Genomic DNA, 20,774 nt, shown 5'->3' with positions numbered 1-20,774 from the left:
TTCCCCTCTGGCAATTACTAGTTTGTTCTCCATATTTATGGGTCTATTTTTGCTTTTTTTTTATTTGCTTGTTTTACTTCTTAGATTCTACGTTTAAGTGAAATCATATGGTATTTATCTTTCTCTGTCTTATTTCCCTCAGCATCATACCCTCCAAGTCTATCCATGTTGCAAATGGCATGAGCTTATTATTATTATTGTTATTATTACTTTGGTGGCAGAATACTATTCAGTTGTATATATACCACATCCTCTTTATCCATTCACCTATGAATGGACATTTGAGTTGGTGCCATACATTAGCTATTGTGAATATTGCTGCCATAAACATGGGGGTGCATATATCTTCTGGAATTAGTATTTTTATTGTCTTTGGATAAACACCCAATAGTGGGATTAATGGATTCATATGGTTTTTCTAGTTTTAATTTTTGAGGGACCTCCATACTGTTTACCACAGTGGTTACACCAAGTTACATTCCCACCAATAGTACATGAGGGTTCTCTTTTTCTTAACACCCTCACAAACACTTGCTATTATTTTGTCTTTTTGATAGTAGCCATTATGACAGGTGTGAGGTGGTATTTCATCGTGGTTTTGATTTACATTTGCCTGATGATGAGTGACGTTGAGCATCTTTTCATGCGTCTGTTGGCCATACCTGTGTATCTTCTTTGAAGAATGTCCAGTCAGGTCCTCTGCCCAGTTTTTAAATCAGATTTTTTGTTTTTGTTTTGTGTTTATTTGTATAAGTTCTTTATTTTGGCTCTTAACCCCTTATCAGATATATCATTTGCAAATACATTCTCCCAGGGAGTAGGTTGACTTTTTTACTGTGCAAAATCTTATTTTGGTGGAGTCCCAATGCTTTATTTTTGATTTTTGTCTTCCTTGCCTGAGGAAACATATCTAGAAAACTGCTGCTAAGGTTGATGTCAAAGAGATTAATACCTGCATTTTCTTCTAAAATTTTTATGGATTTGGGCCTCACATTTAAGTCTTAAGTCAACTGTGAGTTTATTTTTATGTATGGTGTAAGAAAGTGGTCCAGTTTTCCCATCACTATTTATTGAAGAAACTGTCTTTACCCCATTGTGTATACTTGCCTTCTTTGTTGTAGATCATTTAACCATTTATGTATGGGTGTGTTCCTGGAGTCTCTATCCTGTTCCATCTGATCTGATTTTCATGCCAGTACCATCCTGTTTTGATTACTATAGCTTTGTAGTATATCTTAAAATCTGTGATTGTGATACCTCTACCTTTGTTCCTTTTCAGCATATTTTGGGTTATTCAAGGTCTTTTGTGGTTCCATACACATTTTAGGATAATTTGTTGCACAAACAAATAAATGGACAAATAAAATGTGTTCCATACACATTTTAGGATAGCATTTTGTGAAACATGCTATTGGTATTTTGATAGGGATTACATTGAATCTTTAGATTGCTTTGGGTAGTGTGGACATTTAACATTAATTCTTCCACTCCATGAGCATTTAATTTTTTTGTGCTTTTTTGAATTTCTTTCATCATTTCTTTTTAATAATTTTCAGAATATAGGTTTTTAACCTCCTTAGTTCAGTTTATTCCTAGGTATTTTATTCTTTTTGTGCAAATATAAAGGTAATTGTCTTCTTAATTTCTCTTTCTACTACTTTGTTTTTAGTGTATAGAAATGCAGCTGATTTCTGTGTTAATTTTATATCTTGCCTCTGTTTTGATTTTATTTGTCAGTTCTAATAGTTTTGGGTGCTGTCTTTAGGCTTTTCTATATAGTATCATGTCATTTACAATCGTGACAGTTTTACTTCTTCCTTACCAATCTGGATGAGTTTTACTTCTTTTTCTTGCCTGATTGTTTCACTAGGACTTCCATTACTACACTGAGTAAAACTGTCAAGAATGGACATCCTTGTGTTGTTCCTGATCTTATAGGAAAAGCTGTCAGTTTTTCACCATTGAGTGTGATATTAGCTGTGGGTTTTTCATATGTGACCTTTATTATGTTGAAGTATGTTCCCTCTAAACCTACTTTGTTGAGTTTTATCATGAAAGGATGTAGAATTTTATTAAATTTTTTTTCTATATCTACTAAGATGGGAATTCACTTTGTTACTGTGGTGTATTGATTGATTTGTGGATATTGAGCCAACCGTGCATTCCTAGAATAAATCCCACTTGATTGTGGTGAATGATCCTTTTAATGTATTGTTGAATGAGGCTTGCTAATATTTTGTTGAGGATTTTTACATATACATTCATCAGAGATATTGGCCTGTAATTTTCTTTCTGTGGTGTCTTTGTCTGGTTTTAGTATTAGGGTAATGCTGTCCTTGTAGAATGTATGTGGAAGTTTTACTTCCTCTTTTATTTTCTTTTTAAAGAGAGAGTGAGAGAGAGAGCATGAATGTGCAAGTAGGGAAGAGGCAGAGGGAGAGAGAGAGAGAGAGAGAGAGAGAGAGAGAGAGAGAGAGAATGAATCTTAAACAAGCTCCATGCCCAGCACAGAATAGATTGCAGGGTTCCATCTAATGATTGTGAGATCATGACCTGAGCCAAAATCAAGAGTCAGATGCTTAACCAACTGAATGACACAGGTACCCCAGAGTCTTCTACTTTTTGGAATAGTTTGAGAAGAGTAGGTATTAACCCTTCCTCAAATATTAGGTAGAATTCATCTGTGAATCTATCTGGTCCTGGACTTTGTTTCTTGTTTTGTTTGTTTGTTTTGATTAGTAAGAAAATTGAATTGGTAATCAGTCTGTTCAGATTTTCTATTTTTTTCTGGTTTAGTTTTTGGAGATTGTATGTATCTAGGAATGTAAGTTGTCCAATTTGTTGGCATATATTTTTTTGTCATGGTATCTTAAAATCCTTTGTGTTTCTGTGGTGTAGGTTGTTATTTTCCTCTTTTATTTCTGAGTTTCATTATTTTGGCTGTCTCTCTGTTTTATTTGATGAGTCTGGTTAAAGGCTTATCAATTTTGTTTATCTTTTCCAAGAATTAGCTCTTGGTTTTATTGATCTTTTCTTTTATTCTTCTCACTCTCTATTTACACTATGATCTTTATTATTTCCTTCCTCCTGTTAAATCTGGGGTTCATTTGTTCTTCTTTTTTTCTCCCTTTAGGTGTAAGGTTAGATTGAGATTTTTCTTGTTTCTTGAGGTAGGCCTATATCACTATTAACTTCCCCTGCTTTCACTGTGTCCCAAGGATTTGGGACCATTGTGTTTTCACTTTTGTTTGCCTCCATGTATTTTTAAATTTCCTCTTGCATTTCCTACTGACCTATCGGTTGTTTAATAGCATGTTGTTTAATCTCCAGGTAGTTCTGTTTTGTCCTGGTTTTTTTCTTGTAATTATTTTCTTTTTTGTTGTTGTTATGCTGTTGTTTTTTTAACAATGAAACATCTTGTAATTATTTTCTAGTTTTATATTATTGGAGTCAGAAAAGATACTTGATATGATTTCAGTCTTCTTAAATTTATTGAGACTTGGTTTGTGGCTTAACATGCTGTCTATCCTGGAGAATGGTCCATGTGAACTTGCAAAGAATTTTATGTTCTGCTGTTTGTGGATAGAACATTCTGTATATATCTGTCAAGTCCATCTGGTTTAAAATGTCATTTAATGACACTGTCTTCTTATTTATTTGCTGCCTAGATGATCTATCCATTGATGTAAATGTGGTGTTAAAGTCCCCTATCATTTCTGGATTATGGTCAGTTTTTGTGTTTATATCTGTGAATATTTGCTTTATGTATTTAGGTGCTCTCATGTTAGATGCATAGATATCTATTTTTAATTTTTTTTTTAATTTTTTTTTCAACGTTTATTTATTTTTGGGACAGAAAGAGACAGAGCATGAACGGGGGAGGGGCAGAGAGAGAGGGAGACACAGAGTCGGAAACAGGCTCCAGGCTCTGAGCCATCAGCCCAGAGCCCGACGCGGGGCTCGAACTCACAGACCGCGAGATCGTGACCTGGCTGAAGTCGGACACTTAACCCACTGCGCCACCCAGGCGCCCCTATTTTTAATTTTTTAAATGTTTATTTATTTTTGAGAGACAGTGTGTGTGCAGGGGAGGGGCAGAGAGAGAGGGAGACACAGAGTCCCAAGCAGGCTCCAGGCTCTGAGCTCACAGCACAGAGCCCAATGCAAGGCTTGAACCCATGAACCATAAGATCATGACCTGAGCTGATTGGGGGAGGGGGGTGATACTTAACCAAGTGAGCTATGCAAGTGCCCTGGGGGCATAGATATTTACATTTGTTATAACCTCTTGTTCGACTTATCCTCTAATCATAATGTAGTGCCTTTGTCTCTTAATGCGGTCTTTGTTTTGAAGCCTATTTTGTCTGATATAAGTATTGCAGTCCTGGGTATCTTGTTTTCTGTTCTTTTGTGTGTGTGTTGTTTTGTTTTGTTTTGCTCCCATTTCCATGGTATATATTTTTCCATGTCTTCAAATTCAGTCTGTATGTAGTTTAGGTCTGAAGTGAGTCTGCTGTAGGTAGTATATAGATGGGTCTTGTTTCTTCATCCATTTTATCACACTATATGTTTTATTGGAGCATTTCAACCATTTACATTTAAAGTAATAATTGATAGGTATATACTTATTGGCATCTTGCTAATTGTTTTGTGGTTGTTTTGTAGTTCTTCTCTGTTCCTTTTTCTTCTTTTGTTCTCTTTCCTTGCTTTCTGTCAACTATGAAGTTTATATATAACATCCTAAGTATATAGCATTCTATATTAAATATTGATGGTAACTTAAATTTGAACACATTGTAAAATAATTTCATTTTTACTACCAGCCTCCACATTTCATATATATGTTGTCCTCCTTTAACCTTTGTAAGTCCCTTTAACTAATTTTTGATACAATTGATTATACTACTTTTATTTTTTAACCTTCATACTAGCTTTCTAAATGATTGATCTACTACTTTTACTGCGTTTACTTGTACCTATGAAATAATTTGCTTTCATAATTTTCTTCTAATTATAGACTTTTCTACTTGAATAAGTCCTTTTAACATTGCTTCTAAGGCAGGCTTAGTGCCTTCTTCTAAGGCAGAATCTTCTATTCTGATTGATAATTTTATGGTGTTGGGTGTAGGGGTGTTTGTTTTTTTATTCAGCACTTTGAATATATCATGCCACTCCCTTTTGGCCTGCAAAGTTTCTCCAGAATAATCAGGCGGTAGCCGTATAGAGTGTTTGTAGTACGCAAGTAATTGCTTCTCACTTGCTGATTTTAAATTCTCTCTTTACGTTTCATGGTGTGGTCCTCCTTGGCTTCATCTTGTTTGGAATGTTCTGTGTTTCCTGGACCTGGTGGTCTGTATCCCTTTCCAGGTAAGGGAGGTTTTCAGTCTTTCTCTGTCTCTCTCTTTTCATGTTGGGACCTTCATGATGTAATGTTTGTTTACTTGCTGTCCTAGAGAGCCTTTAACCTATTCTCACTTCTCCTTATTCCACTTCCTTATTAGGTGATTAAGTGCTTTCCATTAGCCTGTCTTCCAGATCACTGATCCATTCTTCTGCCTCTTCTAATATACAGTTGACCCCCTGTATTTTTCATTTCAGTTATTGTATTTTTCCACTTTAGTTCTTTTTTCTATTTTCTATCTCTTGAAGTTCTGAGTTCATCCATTCTTTCCAGTATGGTGAACATCTTTATGACATCACTTTCAACTCTTTATCAGCTAGATTACTCATCTCCAATATCACTTCTTTTTATTAGGTTTTGTCTTGTTCTTTCATTTGGAACATTTTCCCCCTTTCCTTATTTTGCTTGACTTTCTGTGTTTTTATGAATTAGAAGAAAAATTACTTCTCCCAAACATAAGGGAATGGTCTTGTGTATTGTTGTGCTTTGTGTAGACTGCGTATGCCTGGTGACTGTGGCAGACAGGGGTTTTGTATGTGATAGACTGGGGATCTTGGAGCACTCCTTGCTGAGGCTTTCCTGAAGGGAAATATGGAGCTATAGTGGGTGCAGGCCAAGGCAGTTCCAGGTTGTCTGTGCAGAGGGTGCCCTGGTAGGACAGCTGCAGTGGAAGTTGTTGCAAGCCAGGGGATCCTGGGAATCTCTGCACAAAGGATACCCAGGTAGGATGTCTAAAGTGGGTTCAAGCCAGAATGTTATGGGGCTTTCCACACAAGGGGTGCCCTAACAAGGCAGCTGGAGCTGAGGTAGACACAGTGCTACAGGGTGTTCTGGACAGGGTGCTCTCAGGGTGTGCACATAGAAAACACCCTGGTAAGCTGACTGGAGCCTAAGTGAGCATGGGTGGTCCTCTGGTACCCTCTGTTGGGGGTGCCCTGGTATGTCCTTTGGAGCCTAAGTGGTACTGGCCTAGAGCTGTAGTGAGCACTAACCTGGGCTGCTCTCGAGGTGGAGGGGGAACATAAATAGTGATGCTCTTTAGCCCTTCCAAACCAGAGTTCCAGCAGCTCCCCCACCCTCCCCGCCTCCATTACCCCACCATTTGCCAGGCTTCTTGGGCTGGTTCCTTTACTTTCTAGTTGCCCTTTTAAATCAAAACTTTTTTTGTACGTGGTCCAAGGTCCCTCAGGGGTATTCATCTCCGCTGCGGTTTACAGTGTTGGGGTGGGGTTCCCATCCTTACCATGTCGCTGTTTCTCTTGCTCTTCTCTCTGTGGTCTACCTTTTGGTGTGCAGAAGCTGTCCAGTCAGCCCTCAGTTCTTTTGCAGGAGGAACTGCTCTGTAAGTAGGTGTAGATTTGGTGTGTTTATGAATAAGGTGAGTTTGGGGTCTTCCCATATCTCCATCTTGGACCAGGACTCTATGCTGTCATTTCCATGAAGGAATAGGTCATCTTATTTCTGGACTTAATTCTCATATTTTATAAATTTTTCCATGTTGAATGATGTGTGATAGTTGGATTATAGGCCTCATCTGGAAATCCCAAAGAAATCCCAAAAGAAATCCCAAAGAAATTTGGTAATTTGGCCAAAGCCATTTTAAGCCATGACTCAGATCTGAACTAGCAATCAGCTTAATCCTACAAGTTTCTATTAGCAAAGGCCTCTTCCTGATGACTAAGTCATAGTAATGTGATTTTTAAAAACCTACCTATTTCCTTTGCAAATGCCCACATTTAACCAGAGATACATAATTATATACATGTTAATTAGGTTACTACAGACTTTCTGGCTTAAATGACACAAGTTTATTATCTTTCCATTTTGTAGAACAGAATTCTAACATGGGTATCACTGGGATAACGTTGTCATTATGACTGCAATCTTTTCTGGAGTTTCTAGTTGATCATCTGTTTTCTTCTCAGCTTCTAGAGGCCACTTGTATTCCTTGGTTCATTGCTTCCCTTCTCCATTATCAAGTCAGGAATATTGCATCTTTATTATGCTGTTTCTATTCATCACATCCCTTGCTCCCTCTTCCACTTTTGAGGACCTTGTGATTACAGTGATTGGGTCCACTGGATAATCCAGCCACCTGAATTCATCTTTGCCAGGTGTCCAAATATAATCCATTTCCAGACATTAGGCCATGGGCTTCTTTTTTTTTTTTTTTTTTTTTTAGCAGCACAGGAACTGTTTATTCTGCATGTAACAAGGGAAAAATCTCAGGACTAAATATGCCTAAAACTATAGCCCTGTCATTTTGTGCTGCTTTAACAAAGTGCCATTGTCTGGGCAGCTTATAGACAACATAAATGTATTTCTCACAGTTGTGGATGCCAGAAGTCCAAGATCACAGTGCCAGCATTGTTGGGTTCTGTTGAGAGCTTCCCTATGGCTTTCTGATAGCTTCTCTCTCATTTTGTCTTCACGTAGCAGAAAGAAAGAGTCCCATAGGACTCTCTTAAGGGCACAAATCTCATTCATGAGGTCTCAACCCTCACAAACTTAGCCTAGTTGTAACTCCATCCCAAAGGTCCCACTTCCTAATACCGTCACATAGCGGGGTAGGATTTAAACAAATTAATTCATTCCATAACAAGGAATGAATTACACTTTTATATTTAAGAAGAAGTGGAGTCCTTTGCTTGAGAAGGATGTTAAGGAAAAGTTATAAGAAACATGGAATTTTTATAGAGATGTCTGCAGACATAGTTACCCCCTGAATAATCTCTTAAAAAGTTGGGCACTCATGAGGTTGTAATCCTTAACATCAATAGAAGACCAGCACCAAGCATAAGGCTCCACAAACCACGTTGTGCAGGCTTGAGTTTGTTGTAGTGCATAGACCCAGTTCTCCTGTGTTCTGCACTAGGAATCTCATCTTGGTTCAGGGATTACTTTGCTGTGTAATTTTTTTGCAAACAGGATAATGTTTCTGGGTTTGGTCTCTTAATCTCTACAATGAGGTGGTGGTGACCAAGATGGTCTCTAAAATATCTTTTAGCCCATGTGTCTATTTTTCAGGTAAGAGGAAAGTGAGACTTTGGTTAAATAAGTCAACAAGAATGCATGGCTAGATAAGTGTGGAGTAAGAATTCAATTCATACTCTAGAGCCTTATACTGGGCTGCCTGCATTCTTCTCCTTGGCTAAACCATCTCCTTTGGTCAGTAATGAATGATACGGAATGATAATCTCTGAATAGGACTTACCTTGATGAGTGGATTTTCTCTGCAAAAGAGTGGTGCAGAGAGCAAAAGGGAGGAAACCAGAATCAGGAAGGGGATCTTGTTCTTGTTCCTTTCCAGTCTCTTGGTACCCTGGAGTTTTCTTCATACTCCGGATGGTGAAGAAGAGGTATGTTCTTCTGAAAATATTTACTTGGTGTCTCCATACTTCTACCCACATCGGTTTCTCTAACTCTGGATCTAAACACAAGTGTATATTACAACGATGTGTCAAATACAGTTCTCCATGTTAAACAGCAAACTGTCTTTTGTTTATGGGAACTTGTCTCTAATGCATATAATAAAATCACTAATAATATTGGCAATTTTCCAGAATGCACCTTTCTTCTGTACTGAGATATGTGTGGAATAATAGAAGAAAGATGGTTACTTGTGTATATTTTTCTGTCCATGTAAATGTTAGTAGTTACTAACACTAGTTCAGAACACTAGCTGGAAAATTTTCTATGCCTTTTGTTGGTATAATTATTATACAAGAAAGAGTTACTATATTTTAGATACTTAATCTTTGTACAGATACTAAATGTAGGGGAAGATTCCCAAAAAGCTTCAGAAAATTCCTATCTAGTAGTTTACCTGTAGTTTTCTGTTTTTTTAAAAATCAAAATGCTCATGCACTAGGCATTTGATGTTTAAAGAAAATGAGAAGTATTTGGCCCATTATTTTACACTGTCCTGTTAGTCTTTTAAGTGAATTTATTGATCATCTTATCCATCGTAGAAGCACCAAAACAGTAAACACTGTATTTTACAAAAAAAAAAAAAAATAGTAATAACAATCAGTGAAGACAAATGATTTAATGGTTTTCCTAAAAGGAAAACTTGAGTTGTGCCTCAATAACTATACTTCTACTTCAACATCACTCATCATAAGGGAAATACAAATCAAAACCAAAATGAGATTCCACCTCACACCTGTCAGAATGGCTAACCTTAACAACTCAGGCAACAACAGATTTTTTTTCCATATATGAAATTTACTGTCAAATTGGTTTCCATACAACACCCAGTGCTCATCCCAAAAGGTGCCCTCCTCAATACCCATCACCCACCCTCCCCTCTCTCCCACCCCCCATCAACCCTCAGTTTGTTCTCAGTTTTTAAGAGTCTCTTAAGGCAACAACAGATTTCGGCAAGGGTGCAGAGAAAGAGGATCTCTTTTGCATTGTTGGTGTAGCCACTCTGGAAATGCAAGCTGGTTCAACCACTCTGGAAAAGAGTATGGAGATTCCTCAAAAAACTAAAAATAGAACTACCTTATGACCCAGCAATTGCACTACTAGGCATTTATCCATGGGATACAGGTATGCCGTTTTGAAGGGGCACATGCACCCCACGTTTATAGCAGCATTATCAACTATAGCCTAAGTATGGAAAGAGCCCAAATGTCCCTCTATGGATGAATGAAGAAAATGTGGTATATATATACAATGGAGTATTAGTAATCAAAAAGAATGAAATCTTGCCATTTGCAACTACGTGGATGGCACTGGAGGGTATTATGCTAAGTGAAATTAGTCAGAGAAAGACAAAAATCACATGACTTCACTCATATGAGGACTTTAAGAGACCAAACAGATGAACATAAAGGAAGGGAAACAAAAATAATATAAAAACAGGGAGGGGGACAAAACAGAAGAGACTCATAAATATGGAGAACAAACTGAGGGTTGTGGGAGGGGGAATGAGCTAAATGGGTAAGGGGCATTAAGGAATCTACTCCTGAAATCATTGTTTCACTATATGCTAATTTGGATGTAAATTTTAAAAAATAGAAAATTAAATTAAAAGGAAAATTATATTTCTACTTTTCTAATTAGAGATAGTAGCATTAATATTACCTTCTTAAATGTGCCAATAAAAGTCTCATCTAGCAAAATTGAATGATATATGAATTCTCAACCTGCACTAAATGTTAGAGACATAAATAAACTTTGAAATGAATTAGATCAAAATCTTTTTCCACGAGGACATTGAGAACCAGAGAATCTAAGTGATTTAACCAAGGTTATAAGCTAATTTTCTTCTATGTCACCTGGATGGAGGTGGGGTGGGAATGACACTAAAATTTAAGAGGTGAGATTTACATGGTTTATCAGCCTCTTCTCCTGTCTCATCTCTATTACTGCCTTGCCTTCTGTGGGACTGAAGTCATTAAAACTCTGTGTGTATCTCTTTATAGTTTATCTAAGCTACTTCTACATCTGATTGGTTCAAGAATATAAAATATAGAGAACATAGAATTCCTTAAAATTGATTGTGGTCCTAATTTTTAAATAATGAAGTCAACAGAGAATTGTTCATTTTTCAAAATAAATGCGCATATTTTCATTTTCTACTCTGTCCCTTATTTTAAGAAATCATTTTGATCAAAGACATAAAAACATGTGAGGCAATTATTTAACTGACACGAGTTGACTACAGTTATCTTTTCAAATCTCTCATTTGACGTATCTTTTTAAAGTTCCATCAATAGACACGGAAAACAGTTTAGTGTTTTGAATCTCTTGGTATTTAGTCTGTTGATGGAGTTTTTAGGCTGTTAAAGGTCAGAATTGATAATGTTCACAGAATCCAGTGGGGAAGAATCATGGTTTTGTTTGTTTGTTTGTTTTAAATTCAAGTTAGTTAACATACATTGTAGTCTTGGTTTTAGGAGTAGAACCCAGTGATTCATCACAAAGTGCCCTCCTGAATGCCCATCACCCATTTAGCCCATCCCACCCACACCTCCCCTTCAGCAACCCTCAGTTCTCTATAATTAAGAGTCTCTTATGATTTGCCTCCCTCTGTGTTTTTATCTTATTTTTCCTTCCCTTCTCTTAGAGGTGGAATCATCTTTAGCTATTTAGGATCCTGAAATTCATGAATTTAACAGACATTTGTTTTGCCATTCAAATAGGAAATGCATGCCAGAATGTACCCTCTCGCAAAACACCAGGCATGCAGACTATGGAATCCATAGTAAGCACACTTGGCTGTCAACATTTGACTCAGGATGCTTGCAGAAAAAAAATGAGTCACAGCATCAGCATAGGGCTCTCTGCCCTGTATTTTTCAGAGTACATACAGGAAGACTATCCCTTTCTGAGGATTAACTTGAATTAAAAACCCATAAATTGATAATTCTACAGAATTGCCACAAAATCTGCAACTTCAAGTGTTTTTGACCTTAAAATGCATACATATTTGATGAGATCCTTCTTGCTGTATTTCATAGTGAGCTGGATTCTTACTGTCCTTATTTGGACAAGAGTGTTATTTCCAGAGCATGAATTACTGAGTTTCAAGGGATTTTAGACTCTCTAGCTGACTCAATAACTATAGTTGCATTGGGCCTGTCTTCAAACCACATCAGGTCTCAGAGCAAAGAGCAATGAAGCACAAAGCAAAAATACAGAGACTTCCATTTCTTCCACTGAGTTGGAAAGATGAATAGGAAAAATTCAGGACCTACAGAACTCTTTAAAAAACATAAAGATTTTGGGATGAGCACTGGGTGTTGTATGGAAACCAATTTGTCAATAAATTTCAGAAAAAAAAAAAAAAAAAAAAAAAAAATAAAGAATCTTCATCATTTTTTATTTTAATTTTTCAGAACTGTCATCTTTCTCCAGCATTCAAAGGCATAGTGTCTAAAGCCACTGTAATAGAGTCCAGATACTTTCCTTATCAAAAAGATATTCAGATGGATAATTAGCAACAGTAGAGACTTCTAATGTAACACAGCAGATAGATGCCTGACTTTATCATTAATATTTTCTCAAACAATAGTAAAATGATAGTAAAGGTGTAAAAGAAGTACAGCCCTCTCCCAACATACAAGGAATGGAAGAGAGCAAGATGGAGAGTGTATACGTAAGTGGTATTTGACTTTGTCCAGAAGACAAAGCTGAAGTCTAGGGTTCTGATAAAAAAGGTACCAGTAAGAGGCAACCATATTCACTCTAAATCTAGATATTGGCCAATTCACTCAAATACACGAACACAGAATGAGAGAAAGGAACTAACAAGAGGGTTAATTTACCAAGTACAACATATAATGGAGAAGATTTCCAGAATAAGTACAGGAAGTAGAAACCACTCCAACTATTTTAAGCAGGAAGAGATTTCATACAATGAATGATGTGTTTACAGAATCAGTGAAATGTGAGAAAGAGCATATTCTAAACTGGATATCTCAAAATGATGCCTTACATGCAAAACTGGCTAGTTAGGCAAGCCCCTACCCCTGAGGTTGCCACTAGAGCCATGGCCACTCCCATTGCTGCCTTTGAGCATCAGGAAACTGAAAAGTGGATACGTTCCAGTGATTAGGCAATTATGTGAGAAAGTCACCAATAGGTGAGAAAGCCCACTTTATGAGACTCAGGGAACTAGAAGCTGGAGACATCTTCTGCAAAATTCTAATCTTGACAGTCAGTGTTAACAGTTGCCAAAGGAAAATGGAGTCTACTTCACTTCTTCCATTTAAAATGGGCAAATTCTTCTAACTGTAAGAACCTAATAATCACACACAAACAGTGGTAGGGAATTTGGGGAAATCTAGTTTTCTATCTGGGTAATGATGTGCTTACCTGAAACTCCATTACTAAGAAAGAATACAGTTGAGGGGACAAGTAACTTGAGAAGGATATCAGAGGTTTGCATTCCTTGATATTTTGAACCAAAATTGTTCTATATTTCGGCAAGTGAACATGGGGGGCGGTTAAGTAAAAGTCTACATACTGAACAGTGATATTTCTAGCTGATTTCCTTCCATTCAGCTTTCAAAATGCTGTAAACTAGGTATAATGCAATGGGCATGTTTGCAACATTAGTACTTGGACAAATTAGCTGAAGGGAAAACCACTAAATATATTTTTTATTTGGGGAGCATAATCACATAGTCAGAGGAGACTCACAATTCCACAGTCTTACTACATTTATGACAAAGCCTCCAATCAGATTTTAATGGCTCACAGTTAAATAGAAGGAGACTTTGAGGAATATTAGTCATTTCTTGAATGCCTTTAATATGAAAGAGAAAGACCAAAACAAACAAGAAAAAAAAAGTTATTTAATGTCTAGAGAAGCATAAACAATACAGAGAACAACCACTAAAACCAAAAATCAAAAGACTGATTAATATTGTCATAGGTTTCAGATCATAATTAAGAGCACAGCACAGCAAAAAAGAAACAATCCTATAACATGAATGAGCTTTGGAAATTAAAAATGCCGTATGTGAACTTTTAAAATTCTATAGAAGAATGAAAAGGTAATACTGAAAGCAATCTCATAGAAAATACAAGAGAAAAATGAGCAAGTAGATCAGATAGAAAGGAAAACAAGTTGAAGGATCAATTTACCAAGCCCAATGTCTGATCAATTTACCAAGCCCAATGTCTGATTAAGCAGAAATCCAGAAAAAGAACACATACAGGAAAAACATAAGAAATCATCAAGGAATTAACAACAACAATAACAAAATTCCCAGAACTAAAACATCTAACTTTCTATATTAAAATATTCCACTAGGGGTCATTTTAATGATTAAAAAAGATGCATTGATGGAGTTGTGGTCCAAGATGGTGACGCAGGAAGACCCTAAACTCCCCTCCTCCATGGATGACCAAACCTACACCTATTTATAGAGCAATTCCTCCTGAAGAACTGAGGGATAACTGAACAGTTTCTGCACAAGAGGTAGACCACTTAAGAGCAAAAGAAACAGATATAGTAATGAAGGGATTGCCCACCTCCAATACTACCATTCACAGTGGGGAGGGATAGTACTGAAGAAACTGTGAGCATATTTGTCTGCGTTGTGGAAAATAAGAAAAGCTATAGCTTAAAACGTAAACTAGAACATAGAGGAAGCAGAACACAACCCAGACCCCTGCCATATGTTGGGGAACTACTGGGACTCTCTCTAGGTCAGAGGGGCTGATGAGGGCACTGTTTGCATTCCTGCTCTAACTTGTTGGTGTGGACAGGACAGAGTCTGAGTGTAATAGCCAACCTGCTGCTTCTGCAAGCCCTGGATCCCTAGCCCACAACAGCCCCAGATATCCTGGGACATTAAAAAAAAAGCCATAGTTTCAAATAACAACTTGAATATAAAAGATCCCGCCCTAGAGTATGGCCAGGGGAGTTGCTGGAACTCTCTCCAGATGGAAAGGGCTGGAAAATACTATGGTTTATATCCCCACCCCCTCAAACACCTTGAGAGCAAAGACAAGAGCACTGTCCTGGCCTCCCTACTAGCCTACAACCTCAGTGACTCCTATGCTCCAAGTCCACACCAGCCTTACCTGTTCTACCTAGGCAACCCCCACATGGCATACAACAGGACACCCATGGTCCGTGATCACTATAGCTCCATCCATCTCACCAAGGTGACAAAGATGCAAAGCACCCCCTAACATTCTATGTCCACACCACGTTGGTCCCAGACAACTTCCAGGGTGCCCCGTAACCTCCTCATCCATGCCTGTTTTGGCTACAACCAGCTGGCCAGAGGCCCTTCAGTGGAGTGCCACAGGACCCCCCAACACCTGTCTCTGATCCAACTGTTCTACTAGGTCACCTCCTGTGCAAAGCACTCAGGAAACCACCAGCCCACACCTATCTTAGCTCCAGCTATCCTGCCAGGGTACCCCTAGTGCAAGGCACTCCAAGACCCTTGGCTTGTACTCACTTCAGCTTCATGTGTCCTTCCAGGGGCCCTCTGCGTAAAAAGCCCCATGTCTCCCTGGGCAGTGCCCACTTCAGCTCCAGTCATTCCTCCAGGGTGGACCCAATTCAGAAAGCCTTGGGACTCCCAGCCCATGACAGATGCAGTTTCAACCAGCTAGCCAAAGTCAGCAGGCATATATAGTGTTTATAGGAGATGACCATATAAAGATCATTCCTTCAAGTTTAGAAGTACCAGTTCAGCCTAATTCATAGAAACAAACACAGGAAGTCAAGGAAAATGAAGAGATAGAGGAATATGCTTCACATGAAAGAATAAGACAAAACCTCAGAGAAAATAACGAAGTGAAATGGAGATAAGCAATCTGACAAGGAGTTCAATGTCATGTTTATAAAGTTGCTTATTGGACTGGAGAGAAGAGTGAATGAGCTCCGTGAGAACAAAGCAATAGAAAATATAAAAAACAACCAGAGTTGAGAAATACAATAACTGAAAGGAAAAATACACTAGAGGCAATCAATAATGATTTAGAGGAGGCAGAAAAGCAGATCAGCAATCTGGAAGACAAGGCAATGGAAAGCCCCCAAGCCAAAGAGCAAAAAGCAAAAAAAGAATTTAAAAAATGAAGATATATTAAGGATCTCTTGGGCAACATGAAGTGAAAAAACATTTGTGTTGTAGAGGGTCACAGAGAAGAGAGAAAGGGGCAGAAAACTTTGATGAAATAATAGTGAAAAAAGCACACAGAGTTCTAAACAAGATAAACCCAAGGAGGACCACACCATGATTAAAGATAGAAAAGCAACTAGTTATGTACTATGAAAACAATATAAGCCTAACTTCTACATGCCAAGGTTGATTCAGAATACAAACAGTAATAAAGGGTTTCCCAAACAAAACCTAAAGGACTTCATCACTAAACATGCCTTAGCAGAAATGTTAAAAGTGACTTATTTAAATGGAAAAGAAAAAGCCATAATTAGAAATAAGAAAATTGCTGGGGCACCTGGATGGCTCAGTCGGTTCAGTGTCCAACTTTGGCTCAGGTCATGATCTTGCAGTTTGTAAGTTTGAGCCCCGCTTCAGAGCCTGGAGCCTGTGTCAGATTCTGTATCTCCCTCTCTCTCTGCCCCTCCCTGACTCACGCTCTGTCTCTCTCTCTCTCTCAAAAATAAACATTAAGAAAACTAAAAAAAAAACAAAATTATGAAAGAAAAAAATCCCATGATAAAAGCAAACACACAGTAAAAATAGAACAATCACTTATAAAGCTATTATGAGGATTAAAAATGGAAGTACTAAAATCAATTACATCAAAAAAGTTAAGAGGACTCACAAAATAAGATGTAAAATATGACAACGTAGACATGAAATGTGGAGTCAGAGAGTAATCTGCTGGAGAGAATGTGGAAAAGTGGAAAAAGCCACAGGGACTGAATTAAAAAGGGAGAAAGGAGAAAGGAGAGGGTTTAAATTCCATTAAGACTCTATAAACAGGGGGAGCACAGAGTCTGAAACTCTGCAGGTCAAGAACTGGTGGTGCTCTGGTGAGAAGGGCAAATCCCCAGAAGCAGTGTGAAGTCCAGAGTCTTTGGGCCACACAAGGAGAAGCAGTTTCCCTGCAGGGAGGACATCTGGTAGAGGCTGTGTGGCCCCCCATAGGCAAAGGCCCCAGTGGACCCTGGAGAACAACCACATTCCCTGGTGCTGGAACAAGGTAATTAAGGGTGAAGCCTGGTGCCAGATGTGTGTTATGATTTTCCATAATCCCTGAAACGCTGCTGCTACACGATCATGTGAACTTTTTCTGGGGTGGGCTGGTACCCAGCCGCAGTCTCTAGGCATCAGCAGTGGCATGGTCTCATTAACATTCCTGGGTGCTGCCAGCACCCAGCCATTGCTTGGTGAGACTCTCCCACAGAGGGGCAAAACTTGTCAAAGCCACAGTCCCTTAGAAGTAAGGGGTTGGGAAAAGCAGCTGCATCTGAGATAGAACTCAGGAGGGAGGTATTGCCTGGGGCTTGGTCACAAACCATGGAAAAGTGGGGAGTGGACAGAAGCCAAGGACAGGTGCATGATTGCTGATCAGAGAGAACAGAGTTCTGATACCAGAGACAGGGTAGCTGGGTGACACCATGTTCACCACTCTCACGCATGCACATACACACCTGCAAGTGCCACAACAATCCACCCCAATAAGCTAAGCAGTGCCATCTAGTGGAGAATAGAACTGTTACACTAAGCCCCACCCAACTGGGCCAACTACGCTCTTCAGGAACACAAGTCTCTCCACCTGCTTAGTTTAAGGGCTATAAATCAATTCATGGCTTGACTTCTAGGGGAAAACGATGTAATTCCAGTTGTATTTCAGTCTGTTCCCTGGTCCATCTATTCAATTTTCTTATTTTCTCCTTTTTATTTCCTTTTTCTTGAATACAGACAGAAAAAATATTTTTATTTTAAATTTCTATTAAATATATATATTTTAAATTTTTTCTACTATATTTTTTACTTTTTTGTAAATTTTTCAAATTATATTTTACATCCATTATTTCATTTTATTCTATTTCAGTGTATTCATTTTTTTTTAATTTTCAAATGATTTCCTTCCCTCCCCCCTTTTCCTCTAATCTATCAAGACCCTTTCAACACCCCGACCAAAACACACCTTGAATCTAGCACCATTTATTTGATTTGTATGTGTGTGTGTTTTAATTCTAATTTATTTTAATTTTAATTTTTATTTACCTCATTAATTCCTTTTCTTAATTCAAAATATTAAATGAAGGAATTCACCCCAAAAGAAAGAGCATGAAGAAATGACAGCCAGGGACTTAACCAACACAGATACAAGCAAGATGTCTGGACCAGAATTTAGAGTCACGATAGTAAGAATACTAGCTGGAGTTGAAAATAGATTAGAATCCCTTTCTGCAGAGATAAAAGTAGTAAAAGCTAGTCAGGATGAAATTAAAAAAATGCGATAACATAGTTGACAATCTCGAATGATGCCATGGCGGCAAGGATGGATGAGACAGAGCAGACATTCAGCAATATAGAGCACAAACTTATGGAGAATAATGAAGCAGAAACAAAGAGGGAGACTAAGGCAAAAGAGCACGATTTAAGAATTAGATAAATCAGTGACTCATTAAAAAGAGAACAATGTCAGGGACTGCTGGGTGGCTCCGTCAGTTAAGCTTCTGACTTCAGCTCAGGTCATAATCTCACAGTCCATGAGTTCAAGCCCCGCATCGGGCTCTGTGCTGACAGCTCAGAGCCTGGAGCCTGTTTCTGATTCTGTGTCTCCCTGTCTCTCTGACACTCCCTCATTCAAGCTCTGTCTCAAGAAAATACATAAACGTCGGGGCGCTTGGGTGGCTCAGTCGGTTAAGCATCTGACTTCAGCTCAGGTCATGATCTCACGGTCCATGAGTTCGAGCCCCGCTTCGGGCTCTGTGCTGACAGATCAGAGCCTGGAGCCTGCTTCAGATTCTGTGTCTCCCTCTCTCTCTGACCCTCCCCTGTTCATGCTGTGTCTCTCTCTGTCCCAAAAATAAATGAACATTAAAAAAATAAATAAATAAACGTTAAAAAAATTAAAAAATAAAAAAGGAACAGTGTCAGAATCGTAAGGTCCCAGAAGATGAAGAGGAAAAAAAGGGAGCACATCATAGTGGAAAACTTTCCTAACCTGGGGAAAGACACAGACATCAAAATCTAGGAAGCACAGAAGACTCCTATTACATTCAACAAAAAACAACCATCAACAAGGCATATCATAGTCAAATTCACAAAATACTCAGGCAAGGAGAGAATCACGAAAGCAGCAAGGGAATAAAAGTCCTTAACCTACAAGGGAAGACAGATCAGGTTTGCAGCAGACCTATCCTCCTCAGAAACTTGGCAGGCCAGAAAGGAGTGGCAGGATATGTCCAATGTGCTGAATCAGAAAAACATGCAGCCAAGTATTCGTTATTCAGCAAGGCTGTCATTCAAAATAGAGGGAGAGATTAATGTTTCCCAGACAAACAAAACTTAAAGGAGTTCACGACCACTAAACCATCCCTACAAAAAATTTAAAGGGGGAGTCTCTGAGGGAGAAAAGACGAAAATACACACATACATGCATGCATACATACACACACATACATACATACGTACCAAAAGCAACAAAGACTAGAAAGGACCAGAGACCACCACCAGACACTCCAACTCTACAAGAAACATAATGGCAATAAACTAATATCTTTCAGTACTCACTCTAAACGTCAATGGACTAAATGCTCCAATCAAAAAACAAAGGGCAACAGAATGGATAAGAAAACAAGATCCATCTATATGTTGTTTACAAAAGACCCACTTTAGACCTAAAGACACCTTCAGACTGAAAGGGGATGGAGAACCATCTACCATGCTAATGGTTGCCAAAAGAAAGCTGGAGTAGCCACACTTATATCAGAAAATCTAGACTTTAAAATAAAGACTGTAACGAGAGATGAAGAAGGGCATTATATCATAATTAAGGGGTCTATCCGCCAAGGAGACCTAACAATTGTAAACATTTATGCTCCAAATGTGAGAGCACACAAATAAATCAATTAATCAACACCCCACCTACAGCAATGCACAGATCATCTAATCAGAAAATCTAGAAGGAAACAATGGTTTTGAATGACACACTGGACCAGATGGACTTAACACATATATTCAGAATATTTCGTCCTCAAGCAGTGGTATATACATTCTTCCCAGTGCACATGGAACATTCTCCAGAATAGACCACATTCTGGGACACAAATCAGTCCCCAACAAATACAAAAAGATCAAGATCATACCATGCATATTTTCAGACCACAATGCTATGAAACTCAAAATCAACCACAAGAAAAAATTTGGAAAGACAACAAATACTTGGAGACTAAAGAACATCCTACTAAAGAATGAATTGGTAACCAAGAAGTTAAAGAGGAAATTTAAAAATACATGGAAGCCAATGAAAATGATAACACCACAGCCCAAAACCTCTGTGATGTAGCGAAGGCGGTCATAAGAGGAAAATATATAACAATCCAGGCCTTACTAAAGAAGGAAGAAAGGTCTCAGATACACAACCTAACCTTACACCTTAAAGAGCTGGAAAAGGAACAGCAAATAAAACCCCAACCAGCAGAAGACAGGAAATAATAAAGATTAGAGCAGAAATTCATGCTATAGAAACCAAAAACAAAACAAAACAAACAAACCCCAAAAAACCCATTAGAACAGATCAATGAAATCAGAAGCTGGCTCTTTGAAAGAATCAACAAAACTAATAAACCACTCACCAGTTTGATCAAAAAGAAAGAAGGAAAGGACCCAAATAAATAAAATCAAGAATAAAAGAGGAGAGATCACAACTAACATAGCAGAAATAAAAACAATAATAAGAGAATATTATGAGC

The 20,774-nt window shown here is 38.1% G+C and overlaps 1 protein-coding gene across 2 annotated transcripts in view; it reads left to right on the top strand.

The window, feature by feature from the left end:
- The window catches only part of GUCY1A2 (guanylate cyclase 1 soluble subunit alpha 2), a 331,514-nt gene that overhangs the window by 297,607 nt on the left and 13,133 nt on the right, over positions 1 to 20,774 (top strand). The gene's annotated exons all lie outside the window — the stretch shown is intronic.

Source organism: Prionailurus viverrinus, chromosome D1 (assembly GCF_022837055.1).
Source record: "Prionailurus viverrinus isolate Anna chromosome D1, UM_Priviv_1.0, whole genome shotgun sequence".
NCBI classification, from domain to species: domain Eukaryota; kingdom Metazoa; phylum Chordata; class Mammalia; order Carnivora; family Felidae; genus Prionailurus; species Prionailurus viverrinus.
The sequence above is the reverse complement of the archived record's forward strand: the minus strand, read 5'-3'. Positions and strand labels throughout refer to the sequence as shown.